Source organism: Salmo salar, chromosome 05 (assembly GCF_965601325.2).
Source record: "Salmo salar chromosome 05, fSalSal1, whole genome shotgun sequence".
NCBI classification, from domain to species: Eukaryota; Metazoa; Chordata; class Actinopteri; order Salmoniformes; family Salmonidae; genus Salmo; species Salmo salar.
The window spans coordinates 58,747,078-58,753,077 of record NC_138295.1 but is presented as its reverse complement, the minus strand read 5'-3'; positions in this window follow the sequence as shown (position 1 = coordinate 58,753,077).

Below are 6,000 nucleotides of genomic sequence, written 5' to 3'. Positions count from 1 at the left end.
CTATCTATTGGATGTTTCAAACGACGCGCAATATCAATTGGTCACTGTTTTCGACCCAATATGTTTGATAAAAGCCCTCAAGACTCAATGTAAACATCTATATCAAAAAGAAGGCTTGATTAATCAGATAATTGCTGCAATTGCATGGCTATCCTTAAGTGAACAACTTGACATTGTCGCTCCCAACCCTCCGAGGAAGGAGTCATTTCTTTATTTTTGAATTGTTCAACTCCATTATCATTTTTACTGTCCTTTGTGTACATAGGGTATTTCATTTGTCTGAATATTTGGAACATTTTATTTTTGCCTGTCATTGTCAGCTGCTTCTACCACCCGTCCTTCTGGGGAGTTTTTGATAGTACACTTTTTCAGCAACGCAACTTTGCACATTGTGTTGTGGACTGTCGACCTCCAAAATCTCACATGCCAGCACAGACCCACATCATGTGCGCATGATGTGAACACGATGATACTGAAGTGTCCCTTAACTGATTCCCCACCTTCCTCCCAGTGAGGAGTTACTGGGTGGTTTTGACTTTACCTCCTGGCATTTCAGCACAGCACTGACTTTTAAAATTGCTATTGTTTCCCATCTGTAGTTTTTTTTGGAAATGTCTGTATTTGTCTCATTTTACTGACAAGATTGCAGTTTGTAAATAAATAGTTATGCTATATCTATAATATATATATATGTATAAAGTAGTATAAATAAATACAAGTGAAATTATTACGGTCTTGAGTTTTTTGTGTGCAATATGTTTGAAGTCATTTTGTGATCTAATATGAGCGTCTATGAGGGGTAAAGCATTAAGAACTGTAGGTTTGTGGTTAGTTACATTGCGATATCATTTGTAGGGGTACTGTATTGTACAGTGATTTTCCATATTACAAACCAGGTTCAATTAATTGGCTTAAACCACAGGTGTCAAACTCATTCCAAGGAGGGCCGAGTGTCTGGTGATTGATGAATTAAGGTCACTAATTAGTAAGGAACTCCACACATCTGTTTGTCTAGGGTTTAATTGAAAGGAAGAACCAAAAACCTGCAGACACTAGGCCCTCCATGGAATGAGTTTAACAACCCTCGCTTAAATTGACCACCCAACTCCGTAACCAAAATGTGGACCTGAAATGCAATGACTAAGGTTCCTCCACAAGGGTGCGCTGTCCACATTTTTATGTCGTACCACTATTTCCATGGTGGAAACTGATTTCAATACAGCGTAGAAATGTGCAGATGATTATTTCAGCAGAGGAGCTGCCCAGAGATCAACAGAAGTGGAGTCTTTGTAGCTGGTTTATACGCCAGCCAGGTTTACAGATGCGTGAGTGTAAGGTAAGTAACAAAGTACACTCAATTCAATACAATTCTGACTTATGAATAAGTTATAGCTTGTATCTTAATGGATGTAAGACCTTGCATTAAAATGCCCCTGAAGAAGCAATAATGAGCAGAAATACTTTTTTTACATGTAATATTTGTATAGTTTTATGGACAGTGATAGTTAGAATATAGAAGGGAGACAGGAAGAGCTGAGATGGGATTCATACCCAAGTCACCAGGGATATATGTGTTTCGGAGTCTGGGAGGCCAACCATTACGCCAGACTCCAGTACAATGAGCATCAATTCCTCCCTAGAATAACACATTTCATTTCAGTGTGCTCAGAGAATGATGTTTTACACATATTATCAAAAGGTATTGTGCCCCACACACACACACACACCGTCAGTCAGGCTGTCATTGTAAGTACGAATGTGTACTTAATTGACCTGCCTTATAAAATAAAGATTAAACAAACACTGCCTGATCAAACAAAAAGCAAATGCTGAAAGACTCCATACAGTTTTTAGCGTAAAGGTTTGAGCGTAGTCTACCAAATTCTAGAGCGCTTTTGGTTGACTTTTGTTTTTCATTTGTTTGGTGTTCTGAATAGTTGTCCAGCACCAGCTAGCTAGATCATGGACATACAGGCTTTCCTAGTTTCCTCTCACTAAATACCAGCATTAGCATTATTGGGCTAAAACAATGTATGTTACAACCTCAAAGTATCTTGAAACATTGTAGTTGTATGGTCAAGTGCCACAAAGAAGAACATAGGCAAATTACAGTTTGCCTAGAACAGAGCTGCACGACTGGCCTTAAATGTACACGGAGGGCTAAATATCAATAGCATGCATGTCAATCTCTCCCGGCTCAAAGTAGAGGAGAGATTGACTGTATCACGACTTGTCTTTGTGAGAGGTATTGACATGTTGAAAGCACATGTTCAAACGGCTAACACACAGCTCAGACACCCCACAAGACATGCCACCAGGGGTCTCTTCACAGCCCCCAAGTCCAGAACAGACTATGGGAGGCACTACTACATAGAGCCATGACTACATGGAACTCTCGTCCACATCAAGTAACTCAAGTGAGCAGTAAAAACAGACCAAACAACACCTCACGGCACAACGCAGGCTGTGAAGAGACACACACACACACACACACACACACACACACACACACACACACACACACACACACACACACACACACACACACACACACACACACACACACACACACACACACACACACACACAAACACGCACTCACACTCTAACATGCATTCTATTGTGGTATTGTGGATTTTATATTGTAAATGTGTAATAATAGAGTAATAATGTATTGTATGATGTATTGTTTTAAATATGGCGGTTGTTGTGTTTTGTTGAGCTGTAACTGTTTTAACCCTGTTGAGACCCCAGGATGAGTAGCTGCGGCCTTGGCGGCAGCTAATGGAGATCCTACTAAATACTAAATGAACAAAGTTCTTCATAGAACCTTTAAAAAAAAGGTTATACATAGCACAAAAAAAGGGATCTGCTATGGTTACAAGCCAAATAACCCTTATTTGGCACTATATAGAGTGCTGGATTTCAAAGAACTCTTCTAAGAACGCTTTCCCATAATGCACCCCACCCGTCCTCATTCCTCACCTCACCTGACCGGTACCCAACCAAAAACAGACTTAATGCGTCGCTCAGTCATGTATAGAGCCATGTCATCATGGAATGCTCTGCAACCAGAAGTTACTGCAAATCCTGCCTGTTTGGCCCTGTCCGGGGGTATCTTCGGATGGGGCCACAGTGTCTCCTGACCCCTCCTGTCTCAGCCTCCAGTATTTATGCTGCAGTAGTTTATGTGTCGGGGGCTAGGGTCAGTCTGTTATATCTGGAGTATTTCTCCAGTGTCCTGTGTGAATTTAAGTATGCTCTCTCTAATTCTCTCTTTCTCGCTTTCTTTCTTTCTCACTCTCGGGGACCTGAGCCCAAGACCATGCCTCAGGACTACCTGGCATGATGACTCCTTGCTGTCCCCAGTCCACCTGGCCGTGCTGCTGCTCCAGTTTCAACTGTTCTGCCTTCGGCTATGGAACCCTGACCTGTTCACCGGATGTGCTACCTGTCCCAGACCTGCTGTTTTCAACTCTCTAGAGACAGCAGGAGCGGTAGAGATACTCTCCATGATTGGCTAAGAAAAGCCAACTGACATTTACACCTGAGGTGCTGACCTGTTTCACTCTCGACAACTACTGTGATTATTATTATTTGACCATGCTGGTCATCTATGAACATTTGAACATCTTGGCCATGTTCTGTTATAATCTCCACCCGGCACAACCAGAAGAAGACTGGCCACCCCTCATAGCCTGGTTCCTCTCTAGGTTTCTTCCTAGATTTTGGCCTTTCTAGGGAGTTCTTCCTAGCCACCGTGCTTCTACACCTGCGTTGCTTGCTGTTTGTGGTTTTAGGCTGTTTCTCTACAGCACTTTGAGATATCAGCTGATGTAAGAAGGGCTATATAAATACATTTGATTTGATTTGATTTGAAAAGCAATACATCTGATTAAAAAAAACATATTGTATCACAGAACCTCTCCTCTTATTAAAGATCTAATTTAACTGTATTGTATATAAGAATATATATATATATGTATATATGAATAGTGTGTAAATAGTATTTTTGTTGGTGTCTTTAAAAAAAAAGTAATATCTTATGTTGTTCTTGTCTATAACAGTTCTGTAATTTTCATGTGTTTGTAAGTTTTATGTGGAACCCAGGAAGATTAGCTATTGAGTGTCCTAATAAACTAAACTAAACCTTGTCCCCAGGCTAATTGCTAGAGCTGGCTAGTGGAAGAGACTACCCCTGACCTGACGTGACCTGCAATAACCTCACCTCACCTTCTACACACTAAAAACAAATACCATGCTCATCAGATTCTCAATGGAACCTGTATGGTGCTATAAAGAACCCTTTCCTATGGTTCTATAAAGAAACATAAAAAAGGTTCCATATAGCACCAAAAAAGGGTTCCACTATGGTTCTAACCCTTTTTGGAGCTACAGTTGAAGTTGGAAGTTTACATACACTTAGGTTGGAGTCATTAAAACTCATTTTTCAACCACTCCACAAATTTCTTGTTAACAAACTATAGTTTTTGCAAGTCGGTTAGGACATCTACTTTGTGCATGACACAAGTCATTTTAACAACAATTGTTTACAGATAGATTCTTTCACTTATAATTAATTCACTGTATCACAATTCCAGTGGGTCAGAAGTTTACATACACTAAGTTGACTGTGCCTTTAAACAGCTTGGAAAATTCCAGAAAATGATGTCATGGCTTTAGAAGATTCTGATAGGCTAATTGACATCATTTGAGTCAATTGGAGGTGTACCTGTGGATGTATTTCAAGGCCTACCTTCAAACTCAGTGCCACTTTGATTGACATCATGGTGAAATCAAAAGAAATCAGCCAAGACCTCCAAAAAACAAATAGTAGACCTCCACAAGTCTGGTTCATCATTGGGAGCAATTTCCAAACACCTGAAGGTACCACGTTCATCTGTACAAACAATAGTACGCAAGTATAAACACCATGGGACCACGCAGCCATCATACCGCTCAGGAAGGAGACGCGTTCTGTCTCCGAGAGATGAACGTACTTTGGTGCGAAAAGTGCAAAACAATCCCAGAACAACAGCAAAGGACGTTGTGAAGATGCTGGAGGAAACAGGTACAAAAGTATCTATATCCACAGTAAAACAAGTCCTATATCGACATAATCTGAAAGGCCACTCAGCAAGGAAGAAGCCACTGCTCCAAAACCGCCATAAAAAAAGCCAGACTACGGTTTGCAACTGCACATGGGGACAAAGATCGTACTTTTTGGAGAAATATCCTCTGGTCTGATGAAACAAAAATAGAACTGTTTGGCCATAATGACCATCGTTATGTTTGGAGGAAAAAGGGGGATGCTTGCAAGCCGAAAAACACCATCCCAACCGTGAAGCACGGGGGGTGGCAGCATCATGTTGTGGGGGTGCTTTGCTGCAGGAGGGACTGGTGCACTTCACAAAATAGATGGCATCATGAGGGAGGAAAATTATGTGGATATATTGAAGCAACATCTCAAGACATCAGTCAGGAAGTTAAAGCTTGGTCGCAAATAGGTCTTCCAAATGGACAATGAGCCCAAGCATACTTCCAAAGTTGTGGTAAAATGGCCTAAGGACAACAAAGTCAAGATATTGGAGTGGTCATCACAAAGCCCTGACCTCAATCCTATAGAAAATTTGTGGGCAGAACTGTTAAAGCGTGTGCGAGCATGGAGGCCTACAAACCTGACTCAGTTACACCAGCTCTGTCAGGAGGAATGGGCCAAAATTCACCCAACTTATTGTGGGAAACTTGTGGAAGGCTACCCGAAACGTTTGACCCAAGTTAAACAATTTAAAGGCAATGCTACCAAATACTAATTGAGTGTATGTAAACTTCTGACCCACTGGGAATGTGATGAAAGAAATAAAAGCTGAAATAAATCATTCTCTCTACTATTATTCTGACATTTCACATTCTTAAAATAAAGTGGTGATCCTAACTGACCTAAAACAGGGAATTTTTACTAGGATTTAATGTCAGGAATTGTGAAAAACTGAGTTTAAA